This window comes from Stomoxys calcitrans, chromosome 1 (genome assembly GCF_963082655.1).
Source record: "Stomoxys calcitrans chromosome 1, idStoCalc2.1, whole genome shotgun sequence".
NCBI lineage: Eukaryota > Metazoa > Arthropoda > Insecta > Diptera > Muscidae > Stomoxys > Stomoxys calcitrans.
The window spans coordinates 58,409,404-58,434,174 of NC_081552.1; positions in this window are offsets into that span (position 1 = coordinate 58,409,404).

Consider the following 24,771-nt stretch of genomic DNA (forward strand, 5'->3'; position numbering starts at 1 on the left):
CGCTAGTGGCTCAAGAAGTCAAGACCCAAGATCGGTTTATATGGCAGCTATATCAGGTTATGAACCGATTTGAACCATACTTGGCACAGTTGTTGGATATCATAACAAAACACGTCATGCAAAATTTCATTCTGATCGGTTAAGAATTGCGCACGCTAGAGGCTCAAGAAGTCAAGACCTAAGATCGGTTTATATGACAGCTATATCAGGTTATGAACCGATTTGAACCATACTTTTTACAGTTGTTGGATATCATAACGAAACACGTCGTGCAAAATTTCATTCCTATTGGATAAGAATTGCGCACTCTACAGGCTCAAGAAATCAAGACCCAAGATCGGTTTATATGGCAGCTATATCAAAACATGGACCGATATGGCCCATTTACAATACCAACCGACCTACACTAATAAGAAGTATTTGTGCAAAATTTCAAGCGGCTAGCTTTACTCCTTCGGAAGTTAGCGTGCTTTGGACAGACAGACGGACGGACGGACGGACGGACGGACGGACAGACGGACGGACATGGCTAGATCGACATAAAATGTCACGACGATCAAGAATATATATACTTTATGGGTTCTCAGACGAATATTTCGAGTAGTTACAAACAGAATGACGAAATTAGTATACCCCCCATCTTATGGTGGAGGGTATAAAAATAAAATATACAAACATAGGAAGGATCTAAAAGCAAACAATTTGATATCAAATTCTGGGGTGGGATGCCTAGGAGAGCCGCCCACACCCAAAACCCGGCAAACGGATTTATTGACCAACCACTACAACATGGGACTCAAATTAAAGGTATTTGAGAGTAGAAAACGAATCTGATATCCAATTGCGGAACTAAGTGTTTCGTGGGTCACCCTACCACTATAAAACCCCTCAAATCGGACATATTTACCGATCATGGCAATATGAAAGGTCTTTGGGAATAAAGCACGAAATTGACTTCCACTTTTGGGACTAAGTGTCTGGGGGTCCACCACACCCCAAGAAGGACTTTTACTGACCATTGCAATGTGGGGTTTAAATAAGAGGTATTTGAGTGTAGAAAAATCCATAGGCAATTTGGAATGCATTTTCAACTACAATTACGCAGAAATGTTCAATTTTATAGTACTTCTCTCCAACATATCATAATCGGGCGCAGCAGAGCGGGCCGGGCTCAGATAGTCTTATATATAAAATTCAATTTGTGTTTGCTTGTTTGTTTCTCGGTTTGTTTGTTTGTTCCGTATAGACACAAAAACGGCTGAACCAATTACCTTGAAATTATCACAGATTGTGTAGGTTGGTCTGGAAGGAAACATAGGCTATATAATTTTTTTATATCGGGAGGGGGCGGACCCTCCCCCTTACCCTAAAAGTACTACCTGAAAATATAAGTGGACCGATCGGGACAATATGCGATTCAAATGAAAGGTATTCAAGAGAAGAATACGAAATTCATAAAAAAATTGGGTCCAAGTACCTGGGGGCCGACCCAGCCCCAACCCCCTTGAAATAGGTTTATTTGACGATCAAGACAATATGGGATTCAAATGAAAGGTATTCGGGAGTAGAATACGAATATGGTCAGGACGTAGGAATAGGCTGTATAATTTATTGACAACGGATGGGGCGGACCCTCCACCATTACCCCAAAAACAGCACCCAAAGTCAAGAGTGGACCTATTGGTACAATATGGATATCAAATAAAAAGTATGTGGGAGTAGATAACGAATCTGGCATACGAATTCATCTTGAAGTATACCCCCTATACACTCCATCCCAACATAAACGCCAAAAATGGGCACATTAGCTAATCACGAATATATGGGACTCGGTTTGTCTGTTTCGTATAGACTGAAAAACGGCAGAACCGATTTTTTCGAATTTTTCGCATATTGTGTAGATTTGTCTGGAAGGAAACAAAGGATATATATCAGAAGGGGGACGGACCTCCCCCTTATGCCAAAAACACAACCCAAAATCAAATGTGGACCGATCGGGACAATATAGGTATCAAATAAAAGGTATTGTAGACTAGAATACGAATATGGTTTAAAGTTTGAGTATAAGTACCCATCGGGCCGCCCCAGCCCCAAACTCCCCCAAACAGATATATCGGACGTTCATTTCAATATGGGGCTCAAATGAAAGTTATTCGGGGGTAGATTTCGAATCTGGTATACAAAATCAGATCGAAGTATAGGGGGTCACGCCACCCTTCAAAAACGCCATTGGGCCCCTTATGACTATATGATACTTCGCTGAACTGATTTTACCCAGTGGGTAGTAGAAAACGCGTTTGATATCCAATTTTGAAGTCAGGTGTTTTGGGGTACGCACTAAAGCACCCCCTAAACTGAACTTCATTTCTGTTGGGAATAAAGAACTAATTTGATATCTAATTTCAGTAATTTCAAAGTGCCGGTGCCCGCCCGATTCCGATTCAAGTTTAAACTCAACGATAAGGGACCTTTTTTAATAGCCGAGTCCGAACGGCGTCTCGCAGTGCGACTCCTCTTTGCGGAAAATTTTTTAAATTACCATGCATGGCATTGTACCTCGCCAACATTAAGATGAGATAAACACCGCTTTGTCCGACGTTCTCTCCAGGATTCGAATGCGTTCAGCGTTATAGGCTTTAATGGTCCGAATCGGACCATAACTTGATGTAGCTCCAATAGCATAGCAAATATTTTCTTTTATCCTTTGTTTGCCTCAAAAGGGATATAGGGAAAAGAACTCGACAAATGAGATCCATGGTGTATAAGGGTATATAAGATTCGGCCCGGCCGAACTTAGCATTCTTTAATTTGTTTCATGTTTTATTTGGTGTGGTTACTGTTACAAATACTAAAATCTTGGTTAAAAGACAAATAAGAAACAAGAAAGTGATGGTTTTGTAGTTAAAGATAATGTTTTCAGTACATACCACATCAACACTTTTAATCTGTTGAACGGGTTGAGATATTTCGTATATTTGCAGACTAGAAATTGAACATGACTCTTTTTGATAAGTTTGGATTGTGCGAGATCATTATAGTGATGTTATATCTAAATTTGTACCGATTTTGATGAATTTCGAGAGATGTGTTCAGACGGGTATCAAATTTAAGGCAATTCCGTGCAAAACTGAAATATCTTCTGCTCGTTTATGTGTAAATATGGCAATGCGTATGTTTGAAACCTACACTCAACGAAATCTGTTATTAAAAAAAACAAACATCAGCTTTCGCATGCTGAAATGGGCAAGTTAAAATGATTTTTCAACAAATAAGGGCTGCCGTTTTAGTAAACATTTCCGTTTGCTATTTCAACTAACAAAATCTGCTGTTTCAACTATTTAAAAACTCTGCTAAGAAATTGAACACACATTACTGCTTAATATGCCAAACATTGTTGCTAGAATAGCAAATAAATACATTACATTGAGAGCGAGTATGAATTTGAACGGAATATTGCATAGAATATTTTACTCTACCATTTTATTTTATTTAGTTTTTTAATTTATTTCAATTTATTATTATACCCACCACCGAAGGATGGGGGTATATTTATTTTGTCATTCCGTTTGCAACACATCGAAAAATCCATTTCCGACCCTACAAAATACGACGATCTAGCCATGTCCGTCCGTCTACCTGTTGATCTTTAACAAGTAAAAGCGTGCTAAGTTCGGCCGGGCCGAATCTTATGTACCCTCCACCATGGATCGCATTTGTCGAGTTGTTTTCCCGGCATCTCTTCTTAGGCTAAAAAGGATATAAGAAAAGAGTTGCTCTGCTATTAAAACGATATCAAGATATGGTCCGGTTCGAACCACAATTAAATTATATGTTGGAGACCTGTGTAAAATTTCAGCCAATTCGTATAAGAATTGCGCCCATTGGGGCTCACGAAGTAAAGTAGAGAGAATGATTTATATGGGATCTGTATCGGGCTATAGACCGATTCAGACCATAATAAACACGTTTGTTGATGGTCATGAGAGGATCCGTCGTACAAAATGTCAGGCATATCGGATAATAATTGCGACCTCTAGGGATCAAGAAGTCAAATCCCCAGATCTGTTTATATGAAGGCTATATCAGGTTATGGACCGATTTCAACCATACTTGGCACAGTTGTTGGATATCATGACGAAATACTTCGTGAAAAAACTCATTCAAATCGGATAAGGATTGTGCCCTCTAGAGGCTCAAGAAGTCAAGACCCATGATCGGTTTATATGGCAGCTATATCAGGTTATGAACCGATTAAACCATACTTGGCACAGTTGTTGGGTATCATAACAAAACACGTCGTGCAAAATTTCATTCCAATCGGATAAGAATTGCGCACTCTAGAGGCTCAAGAAGTCAAGACCCAAGATCGGTTTATATGGCAGCTATATAAGATTAATAAGAAGTATTTGTGCAAAATTTCAAGCGGCTAGCTTTACTCCTTCGGAAGTTAGCGTGCTTTCGACAGACAGACGGACGGACGGATGGACGGACGGACGGACGGATGGACGGACGGACAGACAGACGGACATGGCTAGATCGACATAAAATGTAGCGACGATCAAGAATATATATACTTTATGGCTTCTCAGACGAATATTTCGAGTAGTTACAAACAGAATGACGAAATTAGTATATCCCCCATCTTATGGTGGAGGGTATAAAAACATGGCCCACATCGGTCTAGATTGGGATATAACCGCCATATAGACCGATCTTTCGATTTATGGTTTTGGGCCTATAAAAGGCGCATTTAATGTCTGATGTCGCCGAAATTTGGTACAGTGAGTTGTGTTAGGCCCTTCGACAATTTTTTCTAATTTAACTCAGATCGGTCCAGATTTGGATATAGCTGACATATAGACCGATCTCTCGAATTAAGGTCTTGGCCCAATAAAAGGCGCATTTATTGTCCGATGTCGCCGAAATTGCGGACAGTGAGTTGAGTTAGGCTCATCGACATTTTTCTGAAACTTGGCCCAAATCGGTCCAAATTTGGATATAGCTGCTAGATAGACCGATATCTCGATTTAAAGACTTTCCCAGTAAAAGGCGCATTATAATCCGATTTCACGGAAATTTGACACAGTGACTTATGTTCGGCTTTTCGACATCCGTGTCGTATATGGCTCAGATCGGTTTATTTTTTGATATAGCTACTAAAAAGGCCAATATTTTGTTATACACAATTGAACAATGACTTGTACTTATTAGTATTTGGTCCAAATCGGAACATATTTCGATATGGCTGCTATGGGGCATAAGGTATGCATTTTTCACCGGATTTTGACGAAAGGTGGTTTACATATATACCTGAGGTGGTGGGTATCCAAAGTTCGGCCCGGCCGAACTTAACGAAGTTTTGCTTGTTTTTAATTGTTTAATTTTTATACCCTCCACCATAAGATGGGGGGTATACTAATTTCGTCATTCTGTTTATAACTACTCGAAATATTCGTCTGAGACCCCATAAAGTATATATATTCTTGATCGTCGCGACATTTTATGTCGATCTAGCCATGTCCGTCCGTCTGTCCGTCCGTCCGTCCGTCCATCCGTCCGTCCGTCCGTCTGTCTGTCGAAAGCACGCTAACTTCCGAAGGAGTAAAGCTAGCCGCTTGAAATTTTGCTTAAATACTTCTTGTTAGTGTCGGTTGGTATTGTAAATGGGCCATATCGGTCCATGTTTTGATATAGTAGCCATATAAACCGATCTTGGGTCTTGACTTCTTGAGCTTCTAGACTGCGCATTTCTTATCCGATTGGAATGAAATTTTGCACGACGTGTTTTCCTATGATATCCAACAACTGTGCCAAGTATGGTTCAAATCGGTCCATAACCTGATATAGCTGCCATATAAACCGATCTTGGGTCTTGACTTCTTGAGCCTCTAGCGTGCGCAATTCTTATCCGATCAGAATGAAATTTTGCACGACGTGTTTTCCTATGATATCCAACAACTGTGGCAAGTATGGTTCAAATCGCTCCATAACCTGATATAGCTGCCATATAAACCGATCTTGGGTCTTGACTTCTTGAGCCTCTAGCGTGCGCAATTCTTATCCGATCAGAATGAAATTTTGCACGACGTGTTTTCCTATGATATCCAACAACTGTGGCAAGTATGGTTCAAATCGGTTCATAACCTGATATAGCTGTCTTATAAACCGATCTTGGGTCTTGACTTCTTGAGCCTCTAGAGGGCACAATCCTTATCCGATCAGAATGAAATTTTGCACGACGTGTTTTCCTATGATATCCAACAACTGTGGCAAGTATGGTTCAAATCGGTCCATAACCTGATATAGCTGCCATATAAACCGATCTTGGGTCTTGACTTCTTGAGCCTCTAGCGTGCGCAATTCTTATCCGATCAGAATGAAATTTTGCACGACGTGTTTTCCTATGATATCCAACAACTGTGGCAAGTATGGTTCAAATCGGTTCATAACCTGATATAGCTGTCTTATAAACCGATCTTGGGTCTTGACTTCTTGAGCCTCTAGAGGGCACAATCCTTATCCGATTTGAATGAGTTTCTGCACTATGTATTTCGTCATGATATCCAACAACTGTGCTAAGTATGTTTGAAATCGGTCCATAACCTGACATAGCTCTCATATAAACAGATCTGGGGATTTTCTTCTTCATCCCTAGAGCTCGCAATTATTATCCGATATGCCTGAAATTTTGTACGACGGATCCTCTCATGACCATCAACAAACGTGTTTATTATGGTCTGAATTGGTCTATAGCCCGATACAGATCCCATATAAATCGATCTCTCTATTTTACTTCGTGAGCCCCAATGGGAGCAATTCTTTTACGAATTGGCTGAAGTTTTACACAGGTCTCCAACATATAATTTAATTGTGGTCCGAACCGGACCATATCTTGATATCGTTTTAGTAGCAGAGCAACTCTTTTCTTATATCTTTTTTAGCCTAAGAAGAGATGCCGGGAAAACAACTCGACAAATGCGATCCATGGCGGAGGGTATATAAGATTCGGCCCGGCCGAACTTAGCACGCTTTTACTTGTTTTTTATTCCACTGTACTTATTTTAGTTTATCATATTTTATTTGACACTCATAGAAAAAAGTTTGCTTAAAATGGCAAACACTTTCTGCTGAATATTGGAAGTTAATTTTGAAGTAGAAGGTCTGCAATGTCAGAGCAGCAGGTTTGCGCTGAAAAGTCTGTTGTTTGCTGAATATGACTGCAGCTTATATATATAAAAGGGATGTTAGAAGAACCAAGTAAGAGCCTACTCAGTTCGGCTTGCCCGATTCTTATATACCCTAAACCGTGGATCGCATTCGTCGAGTTCTTTGCGTGGCATCTCTTTTTGGGCAAACAAAAAATATTGGATAAGAATTGTTTTGCTATTGGTGACATATCAAGTTATAGTCCGCCTCGGACCATAAGTGAATTGAATGTTGAAGAAGTAGTAGAAGTCATTGGGTAATATTTCGGTCCATTCGGATAAGAATTGCGCCTTGTATGGATTCAAGAAGCATACTCGTGAGATCGGTTTATAGGTGAGCTATTTCGATTAAGACCATATTGGACACGTATGTTGAAGGTCATGGGAGAAGCCGTTGTACAAAATTTGAACAAATCGGATAAGAATTGTGCCCTCTAGAGGCTTAAGAAATCAAGATCCAAAGTCGTTTTGTATGGTAGCTATATAAGGTTATGGATCGATTCGAACCATATTTAGCGCATTTGTTGTAAATCCAATTGGAAGAATAACAAAATACTTCATGCAAAATTTCAGCCAAATCGAATAAGAATTGCACTCACTAGTTGCTCAAGAATTCCAAATGATTCAAATACGACACCAATATCGCATATCGGAGCAACAGTTTTTTATCAGTGCAATACCCTTCTGGAATACTCTTCCCAATAATATCCAAACTTTTAGTAACAAACAGTTTAAATCTTCGATTTTTAATCATTTTAACATATTCAATCTTTTTCTAATCAATTTATGAACAGTTATAATCAGTTTAACCATTTGTTATTTAAGTTAAACAAAAATTTGAGCAAATTTATTTATTTAATTTAACCCCTTTGTTGATACACATTGTTAAAATGCGAAATTGCATATGCATTTAAAATTTACTATATAGCTATTTTATACAATTTATAAAATTTTTATACCCTCCACCATAAGATGGGGGGTATACTAATTTCGTCATTCTGATTGTAACTACTCGAAATATTCGTCTGAGACCCCATAAAGTATATATATTCTTGATCGTCGTGAAATTTTATGTCGATCTAGCCATGCCCGTCCGTCTGTCCGTCCGTCCGTCCGTCCGTCTGTCTGTCGAAAGCACGCTAACTTCACAAGGAGTAAAGCTAGCCGCTTGAAATTTTGCACAAATACTTCTTATTAGTGTAGGTCAGTTGGTATTGTAAATGGGCCATATCGGTCCATGTTTTGATATAGCTGCCATATAAACTTATCTTGGGTCTTGACTTCTTGAGCCTCTAGAGTGCGTAATTCTTATCCGATTGGAATGAAATTTTGCACGACGTGTTTCGTTATTATATCCAACAACTGTGCCAAGTATGGTTTAAATCGGTCCATAACCTGATATAGCTGCCATATAAACCGATCTTGGTTCTTGACTTCTTGAGCCTCTAGAGGGCGCAATTCGTATCCAATTTGAATGAATTTTGCACGAAGTATTTTGTTACGATATCCAACAACTGTGCCAAGTATGGTTCAAATCGGTTCATAACCTGATATAGCTGTCATATAAACAGATCTGGGGATTTGACTTCTTGAGCTTCTAGAGGGCGCAATTCCTATCCGATTTGGCTGAAATTTTGCATGACGTTTTTTATTTTTACTTTCAACAACTGTGTCAAATAAGGTTCAAATCGGTTCATAACCTGATATAGCTGTCATATAAACAGATCTGGGGATTTGACTTCTTGAGCTTCTAGAGGGCGCAATTCCTATCCGATTTGGCTGAAATTTCGCAAGACGTTTTTTATTGTTACTTTCAACAACTATATCAAATAAAGTACAAGTCGGTTCATAACCTGATATAGCTGCCATATAAGCCGATCTGGGATCTTGACTTCTTGAGCCTCTAGAGGTCGCAATTATTATCCGATTTGCCTGAAATTTTGTACGACGGATTCTTTCATGACTATCAACGTACGTGTTTATTATGGTCTGAATCGGTCCATAACCCGATACAGCTCCCATATAAATCGATCTCTCTATTTTACTTTTTGAGGTCACAAAGAGAGTAATTCTTATTCGAATTTGCTGACATTTTACACAGGTCTCCAACATATAATTTAATTGTGGTCCAAACCGGACCATATCTTGATATCGCTCTAATAGCAGAGCAAATCTTTTTTTATACCCTCCACCATAAGATGGGGGGTATACTAATTTCGTCATTCTGTTTGTAACTACTCGAAATATTCGTCTGAGACCCCATAAAGTATATATATTCTTGATCGTCGTGACATTTTATGCCGATCTAGCCATGTCCGTCCGTCTGTCCGTCCGTCCGTCCGTCTGTCTGTCGAAAGCACGCTAACTTCCGGAGGAGTAAAGCTAGCCGCTTCAAATTTTGCACAAATACTTCTTATTAGTGTAGGTCGGTTGGCATTGTAAATGGGCCATATCGGTCCATGTTTTGATATAGCTGCCATATAAACCGATCTGGGGTCTTGACTTCTTGAGCCTCTAGAGTGCGCAATTCTTATCCGATTGGAATGAAATTTTGCATGACGTGTTTTGCTATGATATCCAACAACTGTGCCAAGTATGGTTCAAATCGGTTCATAACCTGATATAGCTGCCATATAAATCGATCTTGGGTCTTGACTTCTTGAGCCTCTAGCGTGCGCAATTCTTATCCGATCAGAATGAAATTTTGCACGACGTGTTTTGTTATGATATCCAACAACTGTGCCAAGTACGGTTCAAATCGGTCCATAACCTGATATAGCTGCCATATAAACCGATCTTGGGTCTTGACTTCTTGAGCCTCTAGAGTGCGCAATTCTTATCCGATTGAAATGAAATTTTGCACGACGTGTTTTCTTATTATATCCAATAACAGTTCCAAGTATGGTTCAAATCGGTTCATAACCTGATATAGCTACCATATAAACTGATCTTGGGTCTTGACTTCTTGACCCTCTAGAGGGCGCAATTCTTATCCGATTGGAATGGAATTTCGCACGACGTGTTTTGTTATGATACCCAACAACTGTGCCAAGTATGGTTCAAATCGGTTTATAACCTGATATAGCTGTCATATAAACAGATCTGGGGACTTGACTTCTTGAGCTTCTAGAGGGCGCAATTCCTATCCGATTTGGCTGAAATTTTGCATGACGGATCCTTTCATGATCATCAACAAACGTGTTTATTATGGTCTGAATCGGTCTATAGTCCGATACAGATCCCATATAAATCGTTCTCTCTATTTTACTTCGTGAGCCCCAATGGGCGCAATTCTTATGCGAATTGGCTGAAATTTTACACAGGTCTCCAACATATAATTTAATTGTGGTCCGAACCGGACCATATCTTGATATCGTTTTAATAGCAGAGCAACTCTTTTCTTATATCCTTTTTTGCCTAAGAAGAGATGCCGGGAAAAGAACTCGACAAATGCGATCCATGGTGGAGGGTATATAAGATTCGGCCCGGCCGAACTTAGCACGCTTTTACTTGTTTTATATCCTTTTTTTTTGCCTAAGAAGAGATGCCGGGAAAAGAACTCCACAAATGCGATCCATGGTGGAGGGTATATAAGATTCGGCCCGGCCGAACTTAGCATGCTTTTACTTGTTTTCTTTCTCTTTTAATAATTTGATCTCTGAATTTTCATTGCTGCCTTCAATTTGTTAAAATTTAAATATATAACTTCATTTTTACTTTATAACTAAGTTGCAAATCAAAACTGAACGATTACCTTACCCATACTTTACATAAGACCTAGTCTTTTGTATGGGTATTATTATCACAATAAAAATAAATACAAATACAACAAGTAAAAGCGTGCTAATTTCGGCCGGGCCGAATCTTATATACCCTCCACCATGGATCGCATTTGTCGAGTCCTTTTTCCGGCATCTCTTCTTAGGCAAAAAAGGATATAAGAAAAGAGTTGCTCTGCTATTAAAACGATATCAAGATATGGTCCGGTTCGGACCACAATTAAATTATATGTTGGAGACCTGTGTAAAATTTCAGCCAATTCGCATAAGAATTGCGCCCATTGGGGCTCACGAAGTAAAATAGAGAGAACGATTTATATGGGATCTGTATCGGACTATAGACCGATTCAGACCATAATAAACACGTTTGTTGATGATCATGAAAGGATCCGTCGTACAAAGTTTCAGGCATATCGGATAATAATTGCGACCTCTAGGGGTCAAGAAGTCAAGATCCCAGATCCGTTTATATGGCAGCTATATCAGGTTATGAACCGATTTGAACCTTATTTGACACAGTTGTTGAAAGTAAAAATAAAAAACGTCATGCAAAATTTCAGCCAAATCGGATAGGAATTGCGCCCTCTAGAAGCTCAAGAAGTCAAATCCCCAGATCTGTTTATATGACAGCTATATCAGGTTATGAACCGATTTGAACCTTATTTGACACAGTTGTTGAAAGTAAAAATAAAAAACGTCATGCAAAATTTCAGCCAAATCGGATAGGAATTGCGCCCTCTAGAAGCTCAAGAAGTCAAATCCCCAGATCTGTTTATATGACAGCTATATCAGGTTATGAACCGATTTCAACCATACTTGGCACACTTGTTGGATATCATAACAAAATACTTCGTGCAAAAAATTCATTCAAATCGGATAAGAATTGTGCCCTCTAGAGGCTCAAGAATTCAAGACCCAAGATCGGTTTATATGGCAGCTATATCAGGTTATGGACCGATTTGAACCATACTTGGCACAGTTGTTGGATATCATAACAAAACACGTCGTGCAAAATTTCATTCTGATCGGGTAAGAATTGCGCCCTCTAGAGGCTCAAGAAGTCAAGACCCAAGATCGGTTTATATGGCAGCTATATCAGGTTATGGACCGATTTGAACCATACTTGGCACAGTTGTTGGATATCATAACAAAACACGTCGTGCAAAATTTCATTCTGATCGGATAAGAATTGCGCACTCTAGAGGCTCAAGAAGTCAAGACCCAAGATCGATTTATATGACAGCTATATGAGGTTATGGACCGATTTGAACCATACTTGGCACAGTTGTTGGATATCATAACAAAACACGTCGTGCAAAATTTCATTCTGATCGGGTAAGAATTGCGCACGCTAGAGGCTCAAGAAGTAAAGACCCAAGATCGGTTTATATGGCAGCTATATCAGGTTATAGACCGATTTGAACTATACTTGGCACAGCTGTTGAATATCGTAACAAAACACGTCGTGCAAAATTTCATCCCAATCGGATAAGAATTGCGCACTCTAGAGGCTCAAGAAGTCAAGACCCCAGATCGGTTTATATGGCAGCTATATCAGGTTATGGACCGATTTGAACCATACTTGGCACAGTTGTTGGATATCATAGCAAAACACGTCGTGCAAAATTTCATTTCAATCGGATAAGAATTGCGCACTCTAGAGGCTCAAGAAGTCAAGACCCAAGATAGGTTTATATGGCAGCTATATCAAAACATGGACCGATATGGTCCATTTACAATACCAACTGACCTACACTAATAAGAAGTATTTGTGCAAAATTTCAAGTGGCTAGCTTGACTCCTTCGGAAGTTAGCGTGCTTTCGACAGACAGACGGACGGACGGACGGACGGACGGACATGGCTAGATCGACATAAAATGTCGCGACGATCAAGAATATATATACTTTATGGGGTCTCAGACGAATATTTCGAGTAGTTACAAACAGAATGACGAAATTAGTATACCCCCCATCTTATGTTGGAGGGTATAAAAATAAAACCAACCTAAAATCAAAAGTGGACCGATCGGGACAATACAGGTAGAGAGTAGAATATGATATCAATTCTAAAACTCTCCCAAACATATGTCTGTCTGGACGTTCATTTCAATAAGGGGCTGAAATGAAAGGTATTCGGGAGTAGATTTCGAATCTGGCTCAAATGAAAAGTACTAGGCAATAGATTACAAATATGGCATAAAACATTAGGTCCAAGTAATGGGAGTGCTTTCCGATTCAAGTTTAAACTCAATGATAAGGGATCTTTTTTTATAGCCGAGTCCGAACGGCGTCCCGCAGTGCGACATCTTTTGGGGGAACATTTTAAATGATCATGCATTGCATTGTACCTCGCAAATGTCGCCAACAATAAGAGGGGAAAAACACCGCTTTGTCCGACGTTCTCGCCAGGATTCGAACGCGCTCAGCGTCATAGGCTACAATGGCACGAATTCGATATCCGCATTCAGGGCGAAGTGTTGCCACTCTTAACAGATATTAAAGAGTTAAAGAAGGAGCAGCGGAGCGGGCCCGGGTCGGCTAGTAAGATATATTTGTGCAAAATTTCAAGAGTCTTGCTTTACTCCTTCGAAAGAAAGCGTGCTTTCGGCAGACGAACGGACATGGTATGATCGACTTAAAATGTCATGACAACCAAGAATATATGACCTTTATGGGGTCTTAGACATATATTTCGAGGTGTTTCTAATGGCATGATGAAATTAATATACGCCGTGGGTATACTGATTTCAAATTTCATGCAAATTTATACTCGCTCTCAATGTAATGCTTTTAGTTGCTATCATAGCAACAATTTTTGGCCTATTTATAATAGTACTGATGTAAATTCAATATTTTAGAAGAATTTGTAAATAGTTGAAACAGCAGATTTTGTTAGTTGAAATAGCAAACGGAAATGTTTACTAAAACAGCAGCCCATGTTTGTTGAAAAATCATTTTAACTTGCCCATTTCAGCATGCGAAAGCTGATGTTTGCTATTTTTAATGACAGATTTCGTTGAGTGTAGGTTTCAAACATACGCATTGCCATATTTACACATAAACGAGCCGAAGATATTTCAGTTTTGCACGGAATTGCCTTAAATTTGATACCCGTCTGAACACATCTCTCGAAATTCATCAAAATCGGTACAAATTTAGATATAACATCACTATAATGATCTCGCACAATCCAAACTTATCAAAAAGAGTCATGTTCAATTTCTAGTCTGCAAATATACGAAATATCTCAACCCGTCCAACAGTTTAAAAGTGTTGATGTGGTATGTACTGAAAACGTTATCTTTAACTACAAAACCGTCACTTTCTTGTTTCATTATTTGTCTTTTAGCCAAGATTTTAGTATTTGTAACAATAACCACACCAAATAAAACATGAAACAAATTAAAGCATGCTAAGTTCGGCCGGGCCGAATCTTATATACCCTTTTACACCATGGATCTCATTTGTCGAGTTCTTTTGCCTGTATCTTTTTTGAGGCAAACAAAGGATAAAAGAAAATAATTGTTATGCTACTGGAGCTACATCAAGTTATAGTCCGATTCGGACCATAATTGTTTTGAACATTTGGAATTGGAATGGATTGGAATTGCGCCCTCTAGTGGCTCAAGAATTCAAGATCCAAGATCGGTTTATATGGCAGCTATATAAAAATATGGACCGATTTGGCCCATTTACAATCCTAACCGACCTACGCTTATAAGAAGTATTTGTTCAAAATTTCAAGCGGCTAACTTAACTCCTTCGAAAGTTATTGTGCTTTCGACAGACCGAGGCACGGACAGACGAATGACGAAGTTAGTATTCCCCCATCCTATGGTGGAGGGTATAAAATATGCAAAGTTCGACCGGGCCGAATCTTGGAAACCCACCACCATGGATTCCGCTGAAAATTCGCACAATTGAACATTGAAGTCGCATTTGTATTTTCGGTGCATAGTTTCTGCCACATTAGGCAAACGTTGAAGCTTCTAGAAGTGGTGATAGGCTGATCGGGAGATAGATTTATATGGGAGTTATATCAGGTAATTTACTGATTTGAATCGTTCGTGGTACGTTTTTGGAAGTCATAAAAAACACTTCGTGAAAAATGTTTCCCAATGTTAATTCGGTAGATTGGTTTATATGGGATCTTTATTAGGTTAGAGACCAAATTGGTCCAAACTTTACAAAGTGTTGGAAGACTTTTGGAAGTCTTAGAAGAACATTACGGATAATAATTGCGGCTTCTGGAGGCTAAAGATGACAAGTGGTAGGTCTATTTTATATGGCAGCTATATCCAGATCAGAAGGAATCCAACGACCTGCATCGATAGGAGGTGTCTGCATCAAATTTCAAGCGGCTTGCTTTAAGGGTTCGACCGTTATCGTGATTTCGACAAAACAGACGGACGGACAGACGTGCGGACGGACGGATAACGTGGCTAGATCGACTGAGAATGTCCAGTCAATCAAGAATATATATACTTTATGGAGTCGCAGATCAATATTTCAAGGTGTTACAAACTGAGTGACTAGATTAGCATACCCCCATCCTATGGTGGTGGGTATAAACATTTTTCTTCAGAATATCAACCATACCAATAATAGCAACAGGAGAAATCACTATTTTCCTGTAGATTTCAAGGTAGACAAAGAAAGCATAATTCCTGTAAACAGTTGTAATCAAACTGCACATGTGAGTGTGTGAATGGGTGGGTGTCGGTCACGCTCCAGCAACGAAAGAGATAATATTTCCATCCCTTTAAAGAAAAACTGAAAAAATTGTGGCAATACAAGCAAACAATCATATGAAATGGTCTGTTTGGCATAACAACATGTTTATGTTTTCCTCTTTATTTCCCCTTTTTCTCCCCTTTTTGTGTTTGTAATTGAATTGAGAAAAGTTGCAAAAATTATATTCAGTAAATGACAATATCATCAAAAATAAATTTGTGTCACTGAAAAATATGAATGTGGCGATAACAAGGATGCCATTAGAAATTTCTTTTTCCTCGAAAGTTTTGTTTGAATAGTTGATATGAATTTAAATGGATAAAAATATGTTGAAGTGACAAACGATCTGATAACTTCCAACGGAAAATTGATGGTTAAAAACGAAACAAAATGAGTAAAAACAAGTTATAGTCCGATTCGGACCATAATAGAATGCTGATTGACATTGTAGAAGTCATTGTGTAATATTTCAGTTCATTCGGATAAGAATTGCGCCATGTAAGGACTCAAGAAGCAAAATCGGGAGATAGGTTTATATAAGAGCTGTATCAAGCTATTGATCGATTCAGACCATACTAGACACGTATGTTGAAGAGAAGGCCTTGTACAAAATTTCAGCCAAATCGGATGAGAATTGCGCCCTCTAGAGGTTCGAGAAGTCAAGATCCCAGATTGGTTTATATGGCAGCTATATCAGGTTCTATATCGATTTACGCTATACTTAGCATAATTATTGGAAGTCATAACAAAACACCTCATGCAAAATTTCAGCCAAATCGGATGAGAATTGCGCCATCACTTGACTCAAGAAGTCAAGATCCAAGACCGGTTTATATGACAGCTATACCAGATTATGAACCGATTTGAATCATACTGAGCATAGTTGTTGAAAGTAATACCAAAACACTACTTGCAAAATTTTAGTTAAATCTTACAATAATTGCGCCCTCTAGAGGCTCAAGAAGTCAAGACCCAAGATCGGTTTATATGGCAGCTATATCAGGTTATGAACCGATTTGAACCATATTTGGCACAGTTGTTGGATATCATAACAAAATACTACGTGCCAACATTCATTCCAATCGGATAAGAATTGCGCACTCTAGAGGCTCAAGAAGTCAAGACCCAAGATCGGTTTATATGGCAGCTGTATCAGGTTATGGACCGATTTGAACCATACTTGGCACAGTTGTTGGATGTCATAACAAAACACGTCGTGCAAAATTTCATTCCAATCGGATAAGAATTGCGCACTCTAGAGGCTCAAGAAGTCAAGACCCAAGATCGGTTTATATGGCAGCTATATCAGGTTATGGACCGATTTGAACCATACTTAGCACAGTTGTTGGATGTCATAACAAAACACGTCGTGCAAAATTTCATCCCAATCGGATAAGAATTGCGCACTCTAGAGGCTCAAGAAGTCAAGACCCAAGATCGGTTTATATGGCAGCTATATCAAAACATGAACCGATATGGCCCATTTACAATACCAACCGACCTACACTAATAAGAAGTATTTGTGCAAAATTTCAAGCGGCTAGCTTTACTCCTTCGAAAGTTAGCGTGCTTTCGACAGACAGACGGACGGACGGACGGACGGACGGACGGACGGACGGACGGACAGACGGACGGACATGGCTAGATCGACATAAAATTTCACGACGATCAAGAATATATATACTTTATGGGGTCTCAGACGAATATTTCAAGTAGTTACAAACAGAATGACGAAATTAGTATACCCCCCATCTTATGGTGGAGGGTATAATAAAGATCGATAGAGCCGAATTTTTAAACAGAACCATGGATTCTGCTAAAAATTTACACAATGAACTTGGTTGAAGGACAAAGTTGCACCTAAATGTAGAAATTTTCGGCGAAACCAGATAAAAATTGAAAAACCAGAAAAAAAATGAAATTTCTTGTGGACGTAGAAGGGGATATCGGTTTGTATGGGAGCTATATCATGTTATAGAGCTGATTTGGACAATACTTACCATGGATATTGTAAGATAATCGGACAACAATTCGTCTTACAGCGGCTCAAGACATCACATCGGTAGATTGGTTTTTATGGCCGTGGTTTGAACAGATAGACGGACGGACTGGCGGACATTGCTGGATTGGATAGAGTGTAAAGACGACCAATAATATGTAAGCTTTTTGTGTGACAGATCACCATATTGAGTTTTACAAACGGAATGACTTATAGTTTATAACTAGTCGAATATTGAACTCAGACCCCTCAAACTATGTACATACTTCGTTTGAGGATATTTCGATTTAGCCATGTCTGTCCGTCTTTCTATTTGTTTATTTAATTATTTAGAACATGATTGGCATGGCCTTTTGCATCTAAATTTAAAGAAAAAAGATTATGGAAAGTGCTCGTACTCGATTTGTAACTTGCATAAATTTTGACTGAAGAATCGGACCTTATCATATATCGCAACAAAAAATAGTAAATTTTATTAGCTTTCCAAACTCAGTTAAAAAATTTGAAATCGGTTCAGAAATCGGAGTGGGTAAACCCAAGTCAAACACTCGGTACCCTGGGGATCTAGATGAACTCAACAGCACCTTCGTAAGCATACCCGATATACAAACGGACACGCAATTTTACAGTGATGAGGATGGGCCGGCATTCGCTTTTTGATGTTTGGATGTGTTAGCCATGAGGAAGTTTATGAGACCTTTGTCCGTGTTGAGCCAAATGCAATTGGTTTGGACGTAGTTGATCCGAGATTTGTTTGAATCCTCCTACCGTACTTTACGTACCTGTTTAATACAATTTTGAGCTCCAGTATGTATCCTATTATTTGGAAGCATGCATGATTATCGGCCGATATTAATTCTATGCTATCTCTCTAAGCTTTTCGAGAAAATCCTTCATGAACAGACGTCGGTATATCTTCACCAGAAGTCCCTGTAGTCAGAAAGGCAGTCCGGCTTCCGTTCTGATCATATTGGGTTGCCCAAAAAGTAATTGCAGATTTTTCATATAGTCGGCGTTGACAATTTTTTTCACAGCTTGTGACTCGGTAATTGCCTTCTTTCTTCTGTCAGTTTTCAGCTGTTACTTTTAGCTTGCTTTAGAAAAAAAAGGTAAGAAAAGTATATTTGATTAAAGTTTTATTAAAAATGCATTTACTTTCTTTTAAAAAATCCGCAATTACTTTTTGGGCAACCCAATATGATCATAACGGATAAAATGGTATCAAGAAATGCTACCATTTTATATTCCTTGATAGCGAGAGAACCCTCTATGTAGCCGACTAGGTCGTGAAGGGCTGTTTCAGTGGACTTGCGCTTGTTTGTTGTCGACGAGACAGGTGATTTCCGGGGATCTTACCCTAATACATGTTTTCATCATTCTCTCAAGAGTCATCAACACATAGGATGACAGACAAATAGAACGAAATCGTTCGCCTTCGTATAGTAAGGTTTCTTTGCTTTTGGAATGAAAATGACATTCGTGTCCCTCAATTTCACCTACAATATTTATATAACAAACTGATACAAGAAGAGAATATCTCCCTTAGCTAAATGGTGATAATACATCCTCAAGGCTGGCGACTTAATGGAGTCGAAACATTTTATCGCCCAAAGGATTTTCGGCTCAGACACAATTTCCCCTAATAACCTCCAACGATAGCATACCAGTGACAATCTCTTCTGGCGCCACGTTCTTCGCTATAGAGTTTCCCGGGAAATGTTTGTCAACGAGTAGTTCTAGTTTTTCCTCACCAAACATTTTCCATCCATTATCAGATTTCTGAAAATTTCCCACCGTAATGGGTCTCGAGGATATGATCTTTCTTAGTATAGAGACCTTAGATGAATCCTCCACTGAGGTCAAGAATTCAGCCTAGGATCTGTTCTGAGCTTTTCTCAGGTCGTCCTTGTACTTTCTTAGCTCAGCCTTATAGACGTCCCAATCCCAATTGAAGAGTTTTCTGCAGCTCTTTCTTAGACAAACCAGTTCTGGGGTCCACCAACCATTGTGGTCGATGTTTGCCCCTTGGCTTCGATCTAGGACATATTGCCAAAAGCGAGGACTTCAGGGTGTTCGTGGTCCGCTTGATCATTACGTTTACGTCCTCGTGATCCGCTTGACCATTATGTTTAAATCCTTGGCAGTTTCCACTTCCTTTTCTGGTCAAAAAGAGATAGTCGTGCATAATGTGTGCCCAGATTTATCCCAATCCACCTTTCTTCTGTTTAGATGAGGGACCACTTCTGGAGTATTTTCTCCTAGGCTAAAACTAATACAACGATGATCAGATAAGATTTGGTCATCCAACACTTCCCTGTCGCATATACTTCCGTTTATATCTTCCGATACAAAGGTAAAACCTAGTACTCGTACCTCCTCGCTGTTCCTTGTAATAAAAGTCGGTTTGATTCTTTTATTACAAATCGCCAGATTGCAACTTTTAACATATTCGATAATATTTATTTTTTATTATTTTTCGTACCCTTAAGTAGATTAAATCCTGGAATTCTTAGTCCACGAACCATTCCTTCACATTCCCATGGGTCCTAGATAAGATCAATGTCAAATTCTACAGTCATCAGAAGGAACTTTAGTGCCGCCGAAACGGCCTTACAATGGTGGAGATCTATCTGCAGAAACCGTACCATAGACAGGAATCAAAATTTCCACAACTGTTGCGTAAGCCTCGTCTCCGCCAAGATTTCGTCCTCACAAGATTCGCTTGATCTTCTCATAATTAGTGTCCTTGTGCATCCAGGGACAGTTGAGAAACTAATAGATCCACTCTACCTTAGTACACTGAACACTTAAGGTGTGGATGATTCCTCCTCAGATCCTTCATTAACTGCTGCTGTTAAAGCACCTTTTGAATTCTGTCCTTCCCCGCTGGTTCACACTTTGAGCCCAATTCAACCAGACGACCCACCCATATACGGCATCTGGGTCCCGTTTCGGCTCTTTTCCCTCATGATTTCATCGTGGCAGGGGGATTTTCAGTCTCCTGCATTAGCCAGAGTTTAGAGAAGAGGTTGATGGGTCCTCAGGCAAGTGTTAGACAACAAATGCTGAGTCGTCTCTTCAGCGGTGGCTATCCCCTCCTAATGCTGGCGACATTTGTGAGAAACCATGCCATTTGAAACTAGTAAAAGCGTGCTAACTTCGACCGGGCCAAATCTTATATACCCTCCACAATGGATCGCATTTGTCAAGTTTTTTCAATGATTTTTACAATATATAAAGGGTGATTTTTTTGTGGTTAGGATTTTCATGCATTAGTATTCGACAGATCACGTGGGATTTCAGACATGGTGTCAAAGAGAAAGATGCTCAGTATGCTTTGACATTTCATCATGAATAGACTAACTAACGAGCAACGCTTGCAAATCATTGAATTTTATTACCAAAATCAGTGTTCGGTTCGAAATGTGTTCATTCACCGTAACGTTGCGTCCAACAGCATCTTTGAAAAAATACGGTCCAATGATTCCACCAGCGTACAAACCACAGCAAACAGTGCATTTTTCGGGATGCATGGGCAGTTCTTGAACGGCTTCTGGTTGCTCTTCACTCCAAATGCGGCAATTTTGCTTATTTACGTAGCCATTCAACCAGAAATGAGCCTCATCGCTGAACGGTGAATGAACACATTTCGAACCGCATCAGTTTATTGACCGATATGGACAGTACTTGTGATGGCTGTTAGAATAAATACTATTTCTCAAGTTTCAGGCAAATCTAGTGAAAATTGCGCCTTCCAGGGGCTCAGATTTTCAAATTGGGAGATCGGTATATGCGGCAGCTACATCAGGTTATCTACAGATTTATTCCATACTTGATGCAGATGTTAGAAGTCATACTAAAACGACATATGCAAAATTTTAATCAAATTGAATAAAAACTGTGCCCTTTAAAAGCTCAAAAAGTCCAATCGGGAGATCGGTTTATATGGCAGCTATATCAGGGTATCGACCTATTGACTTCGAATAGACGTTGGAAATCACGCCAAAACGACATATGCTAAATTTCAACCGAATTGGATAATAATTGTGCCCTCTAGAAGTTCAAGAAGTCCAATCGGGAGATTGGTTTATGTGGTAGCTATATCAGGTTATGAACCGATTTGAACCATACTTAGCACAGAATTGCACCATCTAGAGGCTTAAGAAGTCAAGATCGGTTTATATGGCAGCTACATCAAAACATGGACCGATTTTTCCCATTTACAATCCAAACCAACCTGTACTAATAAGAAGTATTTGTGTAAAATTTCAAGTGCCTAGCTTTACTCATTCGTAAGTTGGCGTGATTTCGAGAGACATACGGATGGACGAACAGACGGACGGACATGGTTAGATCGACTTAAAATGTCATGAAGATCAAGAATATATACTTTATGTGCTCTAAGACGCATATTTCGACGTGTTACAAACGGAATGACGAAATTAGTATACCCCCATCCTATGGGGGAGGGTACAAAAATGACATGTAAACCCTATAAAAACTTCCCCCCAAGAGGTGTCGCACTGCGGCAAGCCGTTTGCACTCGGCGATAAAGAAGAGGCCCCTTATCAATGAGCTTAAAACTTGAATCGGACAGCACTTATTCCTGTTCCTTAATGGAATGGTCATGAGCAAATTGCATTGGCATTGGCCCCGATACACTGTGGGAGAAATGACGGATCTAACGCCTCGAAACTTGTGGCTATTAGGATATTTTTTGGTTTCGCTAATATATTTTTATACCCTCCACCATAAGATGGGGGGTATACTAATTTCGTCATTCTGTTTGTAACTACTCGAAATATTCGTCTGAGACCCCATAAAGTATATATATTCTTGATCGTCGTGAAATTTTATGTCGATCTAGCCATGTCCGTCCGTCTGTCCGTCCGTCCGACCGTCCGTCCGTCCGTCCGTCCGTCCGTCCGTCCGTCTGTCTGTCGAAAGCACGCTAACTTCCGAAGGAGTAAAGCTAGCCGCTTGAAATTTTGCACAAATACTTCTTATTAGTGTAGGTCGGTTGGTATTGTAAATGGGCCATATCGGTCCATGTTTTGATATAGCTGCCATATAAACCGATCTTGGGTCTTGACTTCTTGAGCCTCTAGAGTGCGCAATTCTTATCCGATTGGGATGAAATTTTGCACGACGTGTTTCGTTATGACATCCAACAACTGTGCCAAGTATGGTTCAAATCGGTCCATAACCTGATACAGCTGCCATATAAACCGATCTTGGGTCTTGACTTCTTGAGCCTCTAGAGTGCGCAATTCTTATCCGATTGGAATGAAATTTTGCACGACGTGTTTTGTTACGATATCCAACAACTGTGCAAGGTATGGTTCAAATCGGTTTATAACCTGATATAGCTGTCATATAAACCGATCTTGGGTCTTGACTTCTTGAGCCTCTAGAGGTCGCAATTATTATCTGATTTGCCTGAAATTTTGTACGACGGATTCTCTCATGACCATTAACATACGTGTTTATTGTTGTCTGAATCGGTATATAGCCGGATACAGCTCCCATATAAATCGATCTCTCTATTTTACTTCTTGAGCTCACAAAGGGCGCAATTCTTATTCGAATTGGCTGACATTTAACACAGGTCTCCAACATATAATTTAATTGTGGTCCAAACGGGACCATATCTTGAAATCGCTCTAATAGCAGAGCAAATCTTTTCTTATATCCTTTTTTGCCTAAGAAGAGATGCCGGGAAAAGAACTCGACAAATGTGATCCATGGTGGAGGGTATATAAGATTCGGCCCGGCCGAACTTAGCACGCTTTTACTTGTTTTAATTGAGAATAGATAAAGCTACAATAAAAATTTATACAAAACAAGTAAAAGCGTGCTAAGTTCGGCCGGGCCGAATCTTATATACCCTCCACCATGGATCGCATTTGTCGAGTTCTTTTCCCGGCATCTCTTCTTGGGCAGAAAAAAGGATATAAGAAAAGATTTGCTCTTCTATTAGAGCGATATCAAGATATGGTCCGGTTTGGACCACAATTAAATTATATGTTGGAGACCTGTATGTTGTATGTTGATGGTCATGAGAGAATCCGTCGTACAAAATTTCAGACAAATCGGATAATAATTGCGACCTCTAGAGGCTCAAAAAGTCAAGATCCCAGATCGGTTTATATGGCAGCTATATCAGGTTATGAACCGATTTGAACCATACTTGGCACAGTTGTTGGATATCATAACAAAACACGTCGTGCAAAATTTCATTCCAATCGGCTAAGAATTGCGCACTCTAGAGGCTCAAGAAGTCAAGACCCCAGATCGGTTTATATGGCAGCTATATCAGGTTATGGACCGATTTGAAACATACTTGGCACAGTTGTTGGATATCATAACAAAACACGTCGTGCAAAATTTTATTCCAATCGGATAAGAATTGCGCACTCTAGAGGCTCAAGAAATCAAGACCCAAGATCGGTTTATATGGCAGCTATATCAGGTTATGAACCGATTTGAACCTTATTTGACACAGTTGTTGAAAGTAAAAATAAAATACGCCATGCAAAATTTCAGCAAAATCGGATAAGAATTGCGCCCTCTAAAAGCTCAAGAAGTCAAGTCCCCAGATCTGTTAATATGACAGCTATATCAGGTTATGAACCGATTTCAACCATACTTGGCACAGTTGTTGGATATCATAACGAAATACTTCGTGCGAAATTTCATTCAAATCGGATAAGAATTGTGCCCCCTAGAGGCTCCAGAAGTCAAGACCCAAGATCGGTTTATATGGCAGCTATATCAGGTTATTAACCGATTTAAACCATACTTGGCACAGTTGTTGGGTATCATAACAAAACACGTCGTGCGAAATTCCATTCCATTCGGATAAGAATTGCGACCTCTAGAGGCTCAAGAAGTCAAAACCCAAGATCGGTTTATATGGCAGCTATATCAGGTTATGGACCGATTTCAACCATACTTGGCACAGTTGTTGGATATAATAGCAAAACACGTCGTGTAAAATTTCATTCCAATCGGATAAGAATTACGCACTCTAGAGGCTCAAAAAGTCAAGACC